The sequence below is a fragment of the Neofelis nebulosa genome, chromosome 8 (assembly GCF_028018385.1).
Source record: "Neofelis nebulosa isolate mNeoNeb1 chromosome 8, mNeoNeb1.pri, whole genome shotgun sequence".
Taxonomy (NCBI): Eukaryota; Metazoa; Chordata; class Mammalia; order Carnivora; family Felidae; genus Neofelis; species Neofelis nebulosa.
In genome coordinates this window covers 29,045,953-29,063,925 of record NC_080789.1, presented here as the reverse complement: position 1 = coordinate 29,063,925, position 17,973 = coordinate 29,045,953, and the positions used below count along the sequence as shown (strand labels likewise).

At 40.5% G+C, this 17,973-nt stretch overlaps 1 long non-coding RNA gene across 2 annotated transcripts in view; it reads right to left on the bottom strand.

Moving 5' to 3' along the window:
* The window catches only part of LOC131519107 (uncharacterized), an 85,779-nt gene extending 75,297 nt beyond the window's left edge, over nucleotides 1-10,482 (bottom strand). Inside the window, exons 1-2 of one of the 2 annotated variants that reach the window (XR_009265467.1) lie at nucleotides 10,375-10,482; nucleotides 1,785-1,869 (exon numbers count right to left, since the gene is read on the bottom strand). This is a non-coding gene — a long non-coding RNA (uncharacterized LOC131519107). Of the gene's footprint in view, nucleotides 1-1,784; nucleotides 1,870-5,046; nucleotides 5,209-10,374 lie in introns of those variants that run through there. The other variant, XR_009265468.1, reaches the window with a different exon arrangement.
* Between the last annotated feature and the right edge of the window lie 7,491 nt (nucleotides 10,483-17,973).

Sequence of the window (17,973 nt, the reverse complement as noted above, 5' to 3'; positions counted from 1 at the left end):
CTCTACTGTGGGGTGTAATTAATGCTCCAGAGCTCCCCTGTAGGGTCAGGCTGAAGTGTCTCCAGGGGAGACCTCATCCTTGCTTAGCTCCTCCTCCTGCCCTTCCCTCATTTCCTTCTCTGCGAGGCTCTTGCCCAACTAAGTATCTCTGCTGATCTCCTTTCTCCAGTTCTGCTCCCAGGAAACCCAACCTAAGACATTGGAGAAAGCAGATTACTAGTGACGGATATTTTATTAATGATTACTGTTACTTTTGAAACAAATTCATAGAATGACGATTAGGATTCGGGTATCACACAAAAGGAAACCATTTAAAACTTAGAGTTCTAAAGCAACTTTAAAATGTTTTGTCATCTGAAAATAGACAAATGGTAAAAGACTATGAATGGGATCTTAAAATGTTGAAAGCATTCCTGTTATACTTGTCACAGATCAATAATGGCATAGATTGGCAACTTGCCATATAAAATAGGCAGAAACTATTAAGTTGCTGTGTAGAAACTAAAGTTTCTGTAGTTTCGTACAGCAGAAACTATTAACTTTCTCAATGTTATTATGACTTAAGGAAAAACACTTTCTTTATCCCCTCCCCCTCAACCCCCAAACTTTTAGCCACATGTTTCCCAGGTTTGGAGAGAGCACTGGTGACTCCAAGTGGCCAGTAAGGCAATTTTTGGTCAAAACTCCCAAATAAAAGAGACAGAGACACCTGTCATCCTAATGTATATAGGTTTTCTGTTTTTTAGAGCATTGATGGCTTGAACACTTTGTTAACCTCTGCTGGTATACTGTATGAGATTTCAGAACTTAAATATCCTTTTATTATAAGACTAAAATTGGTATTTCTTAGAATATCAAAGTCTTTAAGAAAATCTGAGATTATTCCAAACAGGCATGGGAATTCAGAACTATAAAGAATGAGAGAATTAAATAAGAGAAATTAAGGTCTTAGGCACTAAATTAAATGATTTCCAGTTTCTATGGTGTTTTTAATACCATATATAAGCTGTTTTAAATATGAATATAAGCTATAACTATACGACCCTGGGTGGCTCAGTCGGTTTAGCGTCCTACTCTACTCTTTTTTTTTTTTTTTTTTTGAGAGAGAGAGAGAGAGAGAGCACAAGCTGGGAAGGGATAGAAAGAGAGGGAGACACAGAATTAGAAGCAGGTTCCAGGCTCCGAGCTATCAGTACATTGCCCAATGCAGGGCTCAAGCTCATAAACCAAGATATCATGACCTGAGCTGCAGTCAGGCCTTAACCAGCTGAGCCACCAGGCACCCCAAGCATCTGACTCTTGATTTCTGCTCAGGTCATGATCTCACAGTTCATGAGATTGAGCCCAGTGTCAGGCTGTGTGCATGCAGCATCTCTCCCTTTCTCTGTGCTCCTCCCCCGCTTGTGCTCACTCTCTCTCTCAAAATAAATAAATACACATTAAAACAAACAAATAAATAAATAGATACACCTATAACTAAGAATGCAGAAGGGTTAGCTGCTAAATATTGACCTAAAATACCATATAATATTTGTCTATTTTTTTTTAAATCAAAGCATCTTGCACCTGTAACTAGTGTTCTTATAAGGTGTATCATCCGCATTTCTTTTACAGTCACCTGTATAGATAAGTTTTGAAGTTACTTGTGAACCTGAACATCGTACCTGAGAAATCTGCAACTCAAGACTCAGAAAAGAGTGTGGGGGCGAATAACTTTAGCCCCAAATGGTTGGGTGAGGTTAATCAAAACTAATGAAGGACACTGCAGATCTTAGGACACTCACCAATGGTAGAGTGGTCGTACTTCCCTACTTGTTCTGGAACATACCAGGGATGCCTCTTCAACATTCTCAACCACGCTCAAATAACCTAAACAGATGAAGAGAAAAATAGCAGAGGATAAGATAAATGGGTTAACCTGAAATCATATTTTGCTATTGGGAAATCTCCCTTCTCTGGTTTTAGATTGTTGAGAACGTCAGCAAATATCTGCTGTGAGATTCCAGGAGTCAAAGAAGTTCATCTACACTGAAATAGGCAGGTTACTTCTCTTTTTTGATTCTATTCTTACTTCACCAGTGAAGACAGAATAAATTAATTCCTTATCGTTGGAAAGAATTGTAGTAGAAGAGATTCTTTTATAAACTGAACAATTTTGTATTATGTTCTTGTAGAAAATACTTGATCAATTCATGGTCTCCAGACTCCGGAATTCTACCAGCCAAATACTGTTTATCTTCATGGAGGGTTTTGGCAGGTTTTCTCTCCTTAGGAAATGAGTTGGAAAATATCAGTGAGACTTCAAAGCAATGGCTCGAGGTTATCTTCTGATTTATGAAATGACTGTTTCCATCACTTATCAGAACACTGAGTCTTTCCTGTGGAATTGCAATCCTAGTATGTAAATAGGCTCGGGTGATTGCTGGTTACCATATTCATTGTAAGAAACAGCTCTACTGAAAGGTCAATACCAAAATGATAGAAGTCTAAAAAGCTGTGTGAGGTACAGGAGGACGTTTGGTGAATTGGGAAACACAGTCTTGTATTCCTTAATTTGGGCTCAGTGTTATACTTTTCCAAATTAGGGCATTACTCTCTCTATAGAGTTTCTGTTGATTTTCCCCACTTCTGATTTCCCTCATTCTCAATAACTGAGAGTCAAGGGCAGTAGATCTCATTCTGATTATGCCTGTTTTGTTATCTGAGCTTGCACAAGTTATAAAACCTTAGTAGTCCTTAGTTTTCCCACCTCTTAGGTAAGAATCATAGTGCAGAAAACCTCAGAGTAATATAAGTAAATAAATAAATAAATGAATAAGAATAAAATAAAATAAAATAAAATAAAATAAAATAAAATAAAAGTCTAGATGCTGCCCCCAGAGATTCTGATGCAGGAGATCTTGGTGAGATAAATAAATATATTTCTATATTTTTAGAGAGCTCTCTGGATGATTTTGTCCATGAGCTCATTGTAGGCACACTGGACTATCTAATATCTAATATTAGATAATCTCTGAGGACTTTTAAAGACCTACAAATATGAAATCTATTGTATAGTAATAGAAAAATTTGACATGAAATAATTTCCACTACTCATGGTTCCCAATCCTTCAAATGGCAACTTGTGAATCATTGTGTACATTCTTGGTAACATTAAATAGCCACTCATTTCAGTGGGTACAGAGAAATGAAAGAACAGAGGGGAAAAAAATCAAATCAATTCAACCTGGCTTTGTAACTGCACAGGTGTCTCCAGGCAGAATGCACTTTTGCTTTTTCCTCAGTTGTGTGGTTATGTAAATACACCAAGTCAGGTCATTGAGGGAAGTTGGTACAAAGGGAATATCTACTCGCTCAAATGTGGATAGCGGAAAGGAAACCCAAAATCAAGGTTCTGAAGAAAGAGGGGAGAGAACCGTTACCAGCATCTAGAGATTGGGGTTACTCAGAGTTGTGGCCTTTCGTACGGGGACACAGCCAGTCTGCAGCAACCGGCAGTGAGAAAGTCAGGGTGCTGAATCCCTGGCCTCAATTTCCTCCCTTCTTCCATTGTGTTGTTGATGTGTACTGCCTCTCATTAGCTCTTCCCACACAGGGGAGGAGAGGCAAGGAAGATGGAAGGCATACATAAAGTTACAGAGTAAAATGTAAAATGATTTGGAGGTGATGAATCTGCACAAAGACTTAGTTCTTCCTCAGTGATTTCAAACCTCCATGATTTGAACATCAGAATCTTCTTTTTAAAATCTCGCTTCTTATGTATTCACACAGATGCTTCCTGTTCAGCATCATAACCCAGCCCAGATGTCTTCTGTTCTGTAAAGTTGTCCTTGGCCCTTGCCCACATGCAGTAGCAAGCCCCTCTGTGTGCTAAGAACCAACCGGAATAAGTTTCCCTTCACATCATGTTTTAGTCCTATACTGAAATTATTATTGAATCTCTCATATTTTGAATAATCGATGTCAAAGTGCCCTTGAAGTTTTTGTAAAACAAATGGAGGAGTCTGATAGAACAGACTGCTTTTTGGGTTTCATTGACACATGACATCCATGGCTGACTCGCTCTTTCTGTTCCTGTTAATATGCCCACCTGAGAAATCACAGACCACGGGTATATTGCTCAGCAAGCAGAGAAAACTAGATGAGCTTTGCGGAACAGCCTTTCTGGCCGGGCTTCTAGCTCTGACATCCTGACAATACCCGTCCTCACTATACAGGTGGGTTAGTCAGAGAAGATCGAATAATTCTATGAAGTGGTTATAACCCCTTCGTCATCTCTGGCCTACCATCATTTTTTCTAATCTCCAAGACATCTAATCTCCATGTCACTGAATTATTTGAAATATGACAATTCTATGTGCACAGAGTTTGGTTTTCTCTCCATATAGAACATTTCACTTATAGGTTCCCGTGGGTAAATCTGATCACTTACATTGAACTTGGAAAGCCCCCAACTAAGTAATACTGAAAAACCGTTTCTTAGAAAGGTGGTTTTTGATAAACATATTTGTTTATGTGGATTATTTTCAACATTTATTTCAGATACCTTTGAATGACTGCAAATACAGACTACAATTAAATAAGACCTTACACTTAAAGGCCTTACAATAATATCTGTTATAGAAAACTCTCAATAAAAAAGTTACGTATGACGTTAATGACAGCAGCTTACATATGTAAAACTTATTCCTGCGAAGTGGGTATTAGTAGGATTCCCTTATTATAAAGAGAAAATTAAGACTGAATAGTTACTTGACTTTCTTCACCAAGAGACAAGCAACAAATCTCACATTCAAATTCAGCTTTTCCGATTTCCAAATTGGGTGACATTTCACTATATAGTTTCTTTCTATGGCAACTAGTTTGTATCCCTCTGTGCACTTATTTTGTCATAGTATCACCTTTTATTTTCTCACACCTGTGAGTTCACGATGCCCCAAATATGAAACCAATCCCTTTTCAGCCTAGGGAGCTTTGAGAAACCCTAGGTAAAGGCTTGGTATGCTGTTGTGACAAACCAGGTTATCTTCTTAACTGGACCCCTACCTCTGGGTGCAAAGCTCCTGAATTCTCTTGACACGTTACTACCCTTCTGGGTTCACGTCTTAATTCTATTTCTTCTGAACTTGGAGTCTTGCTTGTTATTGCCATCTGTTATAGGTTGAACTAGGTCCTCCAAAAATGAGCCTTAATCCAATATCAATGGGTGTCCCTATAAGAAGCGGAAATTGGCATTCACAAAGGGACACCAGGATACGCACGCACAGAGGAAACGCCATGTAAAGACACATCGAGAAGGTGACCATCTGCAAACCAAGGAGAGAAGCCTCTAAAAGAACAAGAACAAAAACCCAAACCAAAAGAAACAGAACAAAACACCCTACTGACACCTTGCTCTTGGACTTCTGGCCTCTAGAACTATGAGAAGATTAATTTGTGTTGTTCAAGCCACCCAGCTTGTGGTATTTTGTTAAGGTAACCCCAACAGACAAAAAGACTCCATTGTCTTGAGGAGTCATGATTTGAGCTGACACATGTTTTCTGGGTTAGTCTTCCTGCTCCCTGCATAGTCTGCATAGTTGGACCACAGAAGCTCCCTAGCTGCATGCTCCCAATTGTATTTTTTACCCCTCTGGCTTTAATCTGACTTACTAGAACTTCCTGGTGTGACAAACCTACCTGTCGCTTCTGACAGCCGCTGTGGTTTTCACTATACTATTGTCAGCAGATGCGATGGTGGGACTTTGCCTGCCCTTTGATGAGAGATGTGAGCAATTCCCCAGCTTTCACCATTTGCACTGCCAGCCTCCCTGAACTCCTCCTGAATTCTGAACAAGCTCTGCTGTTTTGCACCTCTAGACTGACTCAGTACCTCCCGCCCTCGGGGTGAATTTCTGTCCACTCCCACCTCCCCTTTGCCTGGCTAATTCCTACCAATCCTTCAGCTCTCCACTTAGAAATAACTTCCTTGAGAAGTTTTTTCTTATGCCACAAGACTGAGTTAGCCCACACATCCTCATCTACCACCCAACACGTATATCTCATCATATTGTAGCTCAGAGGTTCTCAAACTTCAGTGTGCATCAGAGTCAAACATCGGGCTTGTTAAAACAAACACTACTGGGCTCCAACTCAGAGTTTCTGGTTGAATAGATTTGGGATGAGTTCAATGATTTGCATTTTTAACAAGGTCCCTGGTGGTACTGAGACCACCCTTTCAGAACGACTGCTACAGATAAATAGCCTGTTTCCTTCCATGCCCCCCCCCCCATTCTACCACCAAGAAATTGCACTCTCTTTAAGTGTAAGGATTTTGTCTTCCCAATCACTGTGTGCCCAGGATTTTGGACAGAGCCAGAAGCATGATGGATACTCAACAAATAATTGTTTAATATACAGATGAATGAACACGGGGATTCTTTACATCAAAAGAATACTTTTTACAGTAAGATTTTGTACCAAGGATATTTAAGAAATATACAAATAAGAGAATCAGCACTCTTTCATAAAGGCTAAGTGCCTAGAGCCATAATGTTGTTTATACTGGTTGATACATACACAAAACTGTTTTATTGAAAATTTGACTAGCGTTATCTTGCCTCGGGGAAATGTTGTAAAATGTATAGCTGGAAAAGGAAAATGTAAAATAAGATGTGAAAGTGAAGCATTAGGAAAACTGGTCATTAATGAACACAGAAGGAAGCCAGAAAGTAAATACAAAACAGAGGAGCCTCCAAGACCCAGGACTCCTCCACTGGCAAAACTTCAAATCACAAATCAGAGTCTAGAAGACGGAAGAAATAAAACCTGAAGGTACTGGCTTAGACTGACTCGGAAGACATTGTACAAGGAAGCAGACACAGCTGCACTCCCTTCTGGCTCAGTTGCTTTACAAGAGTAATTTTACTGAAGTTTTAATGTGCCCTGCAGCCCCCAAGCCTCCCTCCCAACCTCCATTTCATGGTCCCATCCACCCATTATGGCAGGGAGCACCGTGCAGGGAGCCAGTGGGCCGCACGGCACTGATTCAGCTGCAGCAGCTACATAAATATTAGTGCTCTGGGGCCACTAAGAAAGAAGGAGTAGTAGTGATTCGCCAGCTCCACAACGCTCTTTCCAATATTTTTCTTTGACTTTTATAAAACAGCAAGACAATCAGGTAAAGAGGCCCCATTTTGCGGACTAGCCAGCTCACCAGCACTTTATGTTTCTATAGACTCAAAAGCGCGAGGCAACATCACTTCTTGAACATCGAATGGGGTGAAAAAAGTCTCATGACCCAATTTTATCTTTAGCCACCCAGGAAGAGGTGAGCTCTCAGATTCATGTCGCTGGCAAAACATTCTTTCTACATGCCAGTTTTCAGTGTCTAGAAATCTAATCCAGCCTTCACATTGGTATCACACTAGTATCAGTCTAATATAGACATCATGTATCAGCACTTTCCTCTTTGACATTCTTCAGCGCACCCCTTTGTCTGTAGCTAGGGTACTGATTGGTCTCAGCTCTTCAAGGGCATTCTTGGCTTACGCATTCAGCAGAGTAATTATTAATAACATCTCTCTTTTTCTTTCAAAAGTGTTCTGGTTTAGATTACATATAATCGCAGGGTACCTGGATGCCTCAGTCAGTTAAGCATCTGACTTCAGCTCAGGTCATGATCTTAATGGTTCGTGAGTTCGAGTCCTGCATCGGGCTCTGTGTTGACAGTATGGAGCCTGTCTGGGATTCTCTCTCTCTCTCTCTCTCTCTCTCTCTCTCTCTCTGCCCCTCCCCCACTCAATCTCTCTCTCTGTCTCTCAAAACTAAATAAACAAACTTTAAAAAAAAGATTATATATAATCACTCTGTCAATAGGATCACATATGAAGCTTTTTATGATCTGGTTCCACCTTAATACCTGTTGTCATTTTATGCCTTCTCCCCACCCCCGCCACCAGCCATACCTGATTATTTTCTCTATACCTTTGCACATGCAGTTCCCTCTGCCTGGATTGTCCTCTCCATCACCACTCAACTAAACCATCCCCTTATTAAATACCTACTCATTCCCCAGGCAAAAGCCTCACAACGTTTTCTCTGACACCAGTACTCCTTTTCAGGGCTCCTATCGCATTGCAAACGTATGTTCCTTATAGCACTGGATAGCTTATTTGTAAATGTCTACACATCAATCTATATCCCAGCGATAAATCATTCTCAAGGATAGTAGTTATGTCTTTTCATCTTGACATGGTATCAATGTTTAATGAACAAATGAATACTGCCATGACCTAAGGGAAGTCAGAATTAGTTTGGAAGCAATATCCACTTTGAGAGTTCTCCAAATCCCCCTTTTTGGTCTGAGTACCTAAATTAACATGAAGCAACGCATGCACAGCAGGGATCTGTTTAAAGCCATCTTCAGGGGCACCTGGGTGGCTCAGTGGGTTAAACGTCGACTCTTGGTTTCAGCTCATGGTCTCACGATTCATGGGTTCGAGCCCCTCTTCGGACCTTCCACTGATGGTGTCAAAACTGATTGGGATTCTCTTTCTCTCTCTCTCTCTCTTCCCCTTCTCTGTCTCTCTCTCTCAAAATAAATAAATAAACTTAAAAAAAAATAAAAGCATCTTCATATCTACCTCTCTTGTTGGGGAATAACATATCCTTCCTAACTGGAGAAAGCCTGGATGATGGCTTCCTTGCATGGTCTTTGAAACTCAGGATCTTTCTTACTGCCTCAGTCAGCTAATTTAACCTTATCAGGAACTTTGTCAGTACTCTGGTGAGCCTAGCTTTGTCTGTCTCCTACAAATAACCAACGAGAAATTCCTCCTAAGTGTTGGTAATAACTCTTTGAGCGGCCTTTCTCTTGCTCTGCAAGTTGGATGCGCTGCATTAGCCTTGGGCTGTGAGTACAGCGCACATTGTCAGCAGATCTCATGAACTGCAGTCCAATTTTGAACGTAAGAGTCCTGATACTTCTGGGAAGCGGTGTTGCATGAAGACAGATCGAATACTAGGAGGGGTGCTCTAAAATGGATTGATTTGGGGTATTTGATTTCTCTCCCAAGTTCTTTAGTTCCAAGTGTGTTCTACAAAATCTAACATAGGATGAAAGGCTGGAGATCAACATGAGCATCTTGCCTTTCTCGGCCTTTAGCACGTGGAATGCCCACACCTCGTATATTTTCTGTCAGAGAATGCTTCAATGTCCAGTTTCTCAAGCTGTCTCATTGTTTTCGGATACCACTGACTACGTTCAAAGCAAAGTTTGCAGAAAGTCTGGGATGATTTCAGTGAAGGAGACTCAGTCCCAAAGGTTAATGGGGCTGTCACTGTGTGAAGAGTAATGCTTTTCAATGGCGACAAAGCGATACTCAACAGCTTTCAAGCCAGCTCATCCATCATCGCTTTGGATTGTGTTTTGCTACTGATGTAGAGTTTAATATAGAGCTGTCCACAAAGCATCATGATTCCTTCTCCCACGCTGACCCCAGCGGTACGTGTCAGGCAACATCTGGGCCCCACAGCTGTGAGGCCTTCGAGAGCCTGTGCATACGCCTCTTTACAGGGGTAATTTGCTGAACAACACATGTGCTCATCAGAAGAATGCACTTTGACCCTACAGGCACTGGTCCTAGTGTGATGGGTCCTATAAAATATTTAATCATATATTTTATGATTTTAATCAAAGGAAGCATAGCACTGACATTTCAGTAAGCAAATGAAGGAACAAAGCAAGACTTGGCCCCAGACATTAGTACTCACACCCAAATGGAAAACAAACTTATTAACAAAAGGCCTTTCCAAAACAAACCTAAGTCATTATGTGTCAAGACAAACTACAGTTGTTCTAGTAACAACTCCATGGAAGGACAGAAGAGGTGTTCCAGCCAAAAAAAAAAAAAAAAAAAAAAAAATGGGCTAAGTGATTTTCATAGCATTTTTCTAATGGTCTTGTGTTTGAAATGGGTATTTAAAAGCATTCTTTTGTAGTTCTGTCAGTAGTAACCAACAAATCATCCTTACCTAGAAAACTACAGACGCATTCAAAATGCGTGAAAAAGGAAAGAGCTACCATTGGAAGCGGCCATTGTAAACAACAGATCTTTGGCACCCAGCTATGATGGCCACTGGCAATGGTTCCCCTTTGTGCTTTTGCTTTCTCTGCTTTTGGGACTCTCTCTCTCCCTCTCTCTCTCTGCCCCTTCCCCACTCACATGTTCTCTCTCTCTCTCTCTATCTCTCAAAATAAATAATCTTTAAAACAAATTCATGGCTTTACCTGACCAGCACCCAGCCACACCCCCTTCTGAATTGTTCACATCCAACTACATGATGGTCTTCCTATGATTAATGATATGAATGCCAATGAAAAAGAATGCTTACCTGGTATTTCCAGATTCTCTTGACTTGCTAAAATAATTTGCTCTACTTATACGTCATTCAATTATTTGCTTTTTTTTTTTTTTTTTTGGACTCACGGAAGTTTTTCCTCAGCTTCTTTACATATGTTCTTCAGATATTTTTTTTCTTAGTAACAAAGCAATAAAAATAAGCTCTGTTTTATTAAAAACCCAGGGCATATTGGCATTTCATTCTATTATTCTGAGGTCCATTATTACACTCTTTACTATTTACTTTTCAAAACATAATTGAATGTACACTTACCATGTAATGTAAACACAATTATTTTTCTCATTTGGGAAATATATTTCAAGTAAATATGAACAACATACAAACTATATTTTGATAAGAGCCAGAATTAAATCACTACGAATTCCAAATGCATGTTCTATTTTTGTTTTCAATCTTTGTATTTTGCTTGTCTTTCTAATTAACCATGTTTTCCTTTTTCTTTATTGCATAGTTTTAGAATTTTAATGTGTCTGAATTGCTTGTCACAATGAAATCTTCATTTCCCCACAGCATTTAACTCATTCTTGCTAAAAGCTTAATTTATTTTTTTAATTTTTTAATGTTTATTTATGTTGAGACAGAAAGAGACTGTGAGCAGGGGAGGGACAGAGAGGGAGACACAGAATCCAAAGCAGGCTCCAGGCTCTGAGCTGTCAGCACAGACCCCGACATGGGGCTTGAACTCATGGACTGTGAGATCATGACCTGAGCCGAAGTTGGCCTCTCAACTGGCCCTAAAAGTTTAGTGTAGATGGTTTGTTTTCAAATTGTTCTCACTGCTTCCAGTGAGTAGGCTTCACCACATCCTGTATGCTAAGATTTGCAAATATCAGCTGCCCCAGGCACAAAGTTACACTTCAACTTAAATCATCTCCCCCAAACTTTCCCTTATCCCAACTTTGGATGTCCTCGGGTCATGAATGATTTTAATTTTCTACAAGATCATCAAAATTTTGTAGAAAGGTACTTTGTTTTGCACACTACTAATCCTCTAAATTATGCCTATGATTCTAATTTTCTTCTCGTGTTTTAAGGTTTTCATATGAATATTTCACAAACTGCCCAATTATAAGTCACTCAAGATTTTTAAAAGGCCAAGGGGCCCATGACGGGCAAATATTAAGCCTCTTAAAGTGAAAATGTGAAGCCTAGAGAAAAATACAGACTGACTTTCTGCACAATGAGCTCAGCAAAGCTCATGCGATTCACACGTGAGATTTTCTGTGGAACCATAAATTAATGGGACTGAAGTGATGACGATGCAGGAATACAAGGAATGTGTTCTGTGCCATGTTAAGGCAACTCCCACACACTTGTGCTCAATGGCACAGTAACACACACACACACACACACACACACACACACACCTAATTATGAATCATGCCAGCAAAAGCTGTCATGTTTTCAATTTAAATCCAGAGAGAGAAAAAATAGTCACTTCTACCCCGAATCTGGAAGATGAGGGGGACTATTTTGGGGGAGGGAGGGTGGGCTTAGTCCAAGGTGAGGCTAAACAAAAGGGAGACTTGAAAGAAAGCTGGAGAGCACTGCCTGCAAGAGGGGAGGAAAAGGCAGGAGATACCAGAGGCACTTAGGATACACTTGGCTTACTTCGCAGCTTTGCCAGGAACACAGGTGGTTCTGGTGCTCTAAAAAAAAACGGCTGCTTCATCACAGGAGAGCTATAGTTTGGCCTGTTAGGATTTCGTTTGGCTTATTGGCTCTATGCATTGGCAGGTGTGAATGGCAAAATCCAGTTATTTCAACTATTTCACAACACTGGAATAATTATCTATCAATTAGTAAGCATGTACACTTACTTTTTACAATACTATTGCAGGCAACAGGATCCTGTGTAGGTAGAGGAAAGTGAAATATAAGTGATGCTCACTGGGTGTTGTTGTATGTAAGTGATGAATCGCTAAATTCTGCTCCTGAAACTACTGTTACATTTTATGTTAACTAATTGGAATTTAAAACCTTGAATAAAACCTTGAAAGAGAGAAAGAAAGAAAGAAAGAAGAAGAAAGAAAGAAAGAAAGAAAGAAAGAAAGAAAGAAAGAGGAAGAAAGAAAGAAAGAGAAGGAGAGAGGGAGGGAGGAAGGGAAAGACCGACAGAAAGAAAGAGAAAGAAAGAAAGAGGAAGAAAGAAAGAGGAAGAAAGAATGAACAAAAGAACGAAAGAACAAAAGAATGCAAGAAAGGAAGAAAGAGAAAGAAAGGAAGAAAGAGAAAGAAAGAAAGAAAGAAAGAAAGAAAGAAAGAAAGAAAGAAGAAAGAAAGAGAAAGAAAGAGAAGAAAGAAAGAAAGAAAGAAAGAAAGAAAGAAAGAAAGAAAGAAAGAAAGAAAGAAAGAAAAAGTGAGTCAGTTAGTTAGTTAGGTATCTCGGTGCACCCAGCAAGCACCTTTCCCTTTTCTGCACATCACTCCAATGGAGATGTAGCTAAGTGCAGTTCTGAATGTTTCTCCTCCATTTGTCTCCCTGTGTCCAACGGACAAGGGTCTCTATCTCCACAGAAAACAAAATGTACGCCAGGCAGGTTTAAGACTAAGCAAATGCTATGTAGATAGGTTAAGACACAAAAGGAGAAAACTCCCTTCCCTTCCCTTCCCTTCCTCCTTCCCTTCCCTTCCCTTCCCTTCCCTTCCTCCTTCCCTTCCCTTCCCCCTTCCCTTCCCTTCCCTTCCCTTCCCTTCCCTTCCTCCTTCCCTTCCCTTCCTCCTTCCCTTCCCTTCCTCCTTCCCTTCCCTTCCCTTCCCTTCCCTTCCCTTCCCTTCCCTTCCCTTCCCTTCCCTTCCTCCTTCCCTTCCCTTCCCTTCCCTTCCCTTCCCTTCCCTTCCCTTCCCTTCCTCCTTCCCTTCCCTTCCTCCTTCCCTTCCCCCTTCCCTTCCCTTCCCTTCCCTTCCCTTCCCTTCCCTTCCCTTCCCTTCCCTTCCCTTCCCTTCCCTTCCCTTTCCTCTTCAAGGAGTTTAAGTACAGAGAAAGAGAACTGGAAATAAACATGACTCTAAAATTTGTATTATTATGACGCATCTATTTTTTTAGGCAGGAAAGTATTAAACTAAGGAATTGCTCAGATGACCAAGTCAGGAGCAAATACACCTGGCACAGGGAAGCATGAAAACAAAATGCCGGTCTTGAAGAGAAAAATTGCAATGGATTAATTTCTGCTGGGGTTCAACATGCTATGCCATAGCAAACAAATAAGAATCGTGCTGGGTCTTGATTTGTCAGATTCCTTTAATTTACTAAGACTGCATATTAAACAAAATTGTTAGCAGCTGGTTGTCTACAAAAACCTAGCTAAGCTCCTGGGAGCTATTGTGTAGCTGTTTTCTTAAAACCTGTCCCAGTGTGCACCAAATTGATGTTGGAATGAAAAAGATAACTCTACCCAAAGTGCCTTATTTCAGCCATTCAAATTCATCTTCAGAAACCCAGGGGACATTTTCCCTGAACACTATATTCTGCATTGCTGAAAACAAGGAAGGTCTCCTCCCCAAACTTCAGTGTGCTCCCTTCACTCTGGTAGAATTTTTCGTGAAGTCCTTGGACTGTGCCCACCATATCCTCGGCCATGCTTGCTCACGGAAGATCACAGCAAACCACTTGTGTAATCCCCGGCTTAGGGCTTGAATCTGTTCTCCTTCCTGAAGCCTCTCAGCTTTCTCAAACTGCCTGTGATCCAGATTCCCTACGTGCAATGTCTAAAGGGCAATTCGATGGCTTGCGACTAGGAGTAAAAGGGAATTTTTCTTAAAACAACCAAACAAATCACAACGGCAAATGAAGTCACAGTCTCAAGATGAAGCAATAAATATGGGGGGAAATCTACCACCTGAAATATGTTTTAAGAATTAGACAAAAATTTGGATTTTTTTTTCCTTTCAGGAAGAGATCTTCCTTCCTGCTAATAAAATTGATTTGTTGTAAAATTTTGATCCTGCTTGGCCCTACCTTTTTACCCAATTAGATAGATGACTTAGGGAAAAATCAAGGTTCAGTCCCAACTTTTCCCATTCGGCCCCTTTCATTTTCTGATAATATTAGATAATTAATGAATTGTGTGTTGTAATGCTTTGTCACCTCAAGAGCATTTGGGAAAAATGCTTCTGGTGCCTACTGAGTAATGGCCTAAATGAAAGACCATACTCAAAAGAATGCTTTATCTCCACGCATAAAACACATTGAATATTTATGATTTTAATTGCTATGCACCATGTACATACTCGTTTGTACAATTACATACATCTTTAAAGGGCAAGGGGGAAGGATGATTTTATGACTATAATTCACAATGAGGAAGTCACTGAAAATTTCTATTAATTCAAGATAAAAATTTATTTAAAAATTCTTTTGGGAAAAAAAAAACCCCTTAGGAATCTCTATAGGGTAACAGGCATTTCTGCGTGTTTGTGAAAAAAACTAAACGCTAGAGTACATTGCTCTTGGATAAAAAGGTAATATTGACTCTTAGACTTCCTGCCTGTTTGCTAAATGGATACTTCAGAACTGGGAGATAAAGTTCTATTTCTGTTGTTTACAAAAAACACATGCTAATGTAACAGTGTATGAGTAGTTAAAGGAAAAATGCCAAACACGCCGTGACATCCAAAATGCATTTGGCTGTTTGCTTTTACTATACGATACTTTCTTTCTCCAGCTCACCCCCTCCAAGACCAAGGATTTTTTTCGAGTGAAGCTAAAAATAGCCAGCCAAGCCTAACAACTGGTTTCTGATTGGCTCAGAGCAAAGGCCACTCAGCCAATGAGAGTTTCTGGGAACAAAAGCAATTCTTTTGTGTGTGAGATGCTCAACCCACGTCAAAACAGCTTCAGGCTGTAGAAATGATTTTGGTTGAGATTTAACAAGGTAATAATGCATTTCAGCCCTCTGAAAGGTTTGAAACAGAACAAAGGGGGTAGTGAAATCTACAAAACAAATGGAGCGCTTAGGCTTTCAGGGGATGAATCATCCGGGTGCCTGAGCTACACACATTTGCAAACCCAGAAAAGCAATAGCGCTAGGATTTTTTTTTCTTTCTTCTTGAGATTTTAACTTTTTTTTGCAACCGTTTTCCCTTCCCCAGAAAAAAGCAATCAAAGATGTATTCTGACTGTGAACACGTTTATTATGCTGATTTGCCGATAAATAGAAAGCAACTCGTCCACGATTCCTTTAAATCACGCAAAGAGAAAACAAAGACTTATGTGCCTTGGAGAGTAGATAATAAACTCCCAAAACTTTAGACTCTGGTTTCTGGGCACCAAAAACAGCCCGCGTTCTCAAAGTAATGGCAATTCCTAATTAATGCTCTGAAAGCTCTCAAGATAAGCAAAATAAGGACTAGTTAGCAGGCAAAGGCATTGGATTCTGGGAGGTTTTGGCCACCTTCAAGACCTTATGCCTGTAGGGGTCGCTGTTACACAGCTAACGAACCTCTTCAGAGCATCTCTCCCCCTTTAATCTTAAAAGAAAGGAGAAACCGGGCTTGGTAGGTGCCTTTCAGGTAGGACAAAAGGGAGTGGGGAGGCAGTGTCTGAAACCCTTAAGCAGGGTTTATGGTCATCAGTGTGAAACAAAGCATCCCTTAGCAATACAGATTACTTCACATGCAACTGAAATGCTGTATAGAACAAAATGTTGCTACAGTAACCACTGGAAATGTTACATAACACATAAGAGCTCATAAGCCATTTCATGGCTTTAAACTGGCTTTATTGAAAGGATAATTCAAAGATGGCGAGATGCTTGATAGGCTCCAAGTTTTTAGGAAAGGCATGAGGGCATACACTTTAACCTCTTACATAAGGAACCTCTACAGGTTACCAAGCCCAGAATACTGTTGGCAAGGAAACACAAATAACAGATAATTATCTACATGTTCTCTTCCCAGAAAACTACAGGTTCACACTTTTTTGTCTCCAATATACCTTTTATGATAAACAATTAGTGAAGGAAACTTTAAGCGTTTTTCTTGGTGTGACATAAAAGACTAAGAAAATCGAACATCTCAGTAAAATGGAATCATATTTTTATTGTGTGATAAGGTGTAATCAAGGCGCAATATTTCCTAAGAGTTACCTCTTTAAGGAAACACATAGTCTGTCTATGGTGAAATACTACATGTGCTACTTATTGGTCCCAACTGCCTTTAGGAGTTTGTAATAGATCTTTTGCCATCAAACAAGGATGGGGAGGGGGGAGGTTGCTGAGAGGAGTATCCTATTCACTTAACAATACAAAAGCTGGGGTGATTATACACCATTTTCTTTTCCTTTTCTTCTCCTTTTCTTCTCCTTTCCTTCTCCTTTCCTTTCCTTCCCTTCCCTTCCCTTCCCTTCCCTTCCCTTCCCTTCCCTTCCCTTCCCCCCTTTCTCCCTTTCTCTCTTTCTTTTGTATATGTGTATGTGTGGTCAGTTTAGTATAGTCTCCTATGGAAAAAGAAAAAGGAAAAAAATCTTATTAAGACATTATAACTAGAGAAAAGAATCTATATCCTGAAAAGCACAGCTATAACTAGAAGCTGTAGATAATAAATCTGAAGACCAGAGAATCACAGGCAGGGCCACAAAGTTAGCGGGTTTATATCCCTAAACAACTAAACCCCCGGAGGATTGTGTTTATGTAGTTTTCAACATGAAATGTCTGGGGGAAAATGTAAGTTCTGTTCTTGTGCAGTACTTTTGTGAGTTTTATAGTCTTAGCTTTATCATATCGGCCCAGAGCCAGTTAAAGGAATTCACCAGCAACTATGTAGCATGAGGGGATATACAGTGGTGTATACAGTGGTTCGTGTAGAAGTAGGATGGGGCCATTGCAGTGAAAGAGGCCCTGAGCCATGAGACCCAGGTGCCTTATCTCCTGTTGCCCGTCAGCTGCTGAGTTGTTCAAACCCCAGCCCTGAAGGCTACCACTGTGTCACCTGCAGGGTGCTGGGTGAAGAAGAGAGGGGAGAAAGGAAAACAAAAATCCTCTCCCGTCTGGCAGCACAATTCTGAAGCTCGAGCCAAAAGCATGCAGGTAGTTACCCTCCTCACCTTTCTAGTAGCCATCACCAGACATCAGATCCGCTTTCTTTCCATATCTGGTCATCAGTAATAAAAGCCTCATATGAACATCTGCATAAAATGTAGGTTTTAAAAATATTATTTTTGTCCTGTTTGCCCCTTGTGTACCTGTCATTTTGCACCTCTGCTTTCCATTCCAGAGGGAAACAGATGCTGCCTCAGGGTCACCCCTTATGTGGTAAAGCAAGAAGCAGAACACTGGCTTTGCTTTCCAAGCCTACACGGATAATTCAGAAGAGGGTCACAGTGACTGTGGGTCTCAGAGCAGTGGATCTGGAGCCCCGGTCCCTGGATGAATGCTGGAGAGGCAGGATGACTCCAGAGTTCAACATTAGGCATTGGAAGCCCATCGAAGACAAGCAGTACAGGGAGAGGTGACCACAGCAAGGTTCCCAGGCCTCCAAAAATTCCCACCTGAGAATGTTACGCAAGCATCTGAGAGCTTCCAGACCTCATGGAGATCTCTTGGGTAAGTGACAAAGTCAGACGTGGCCATG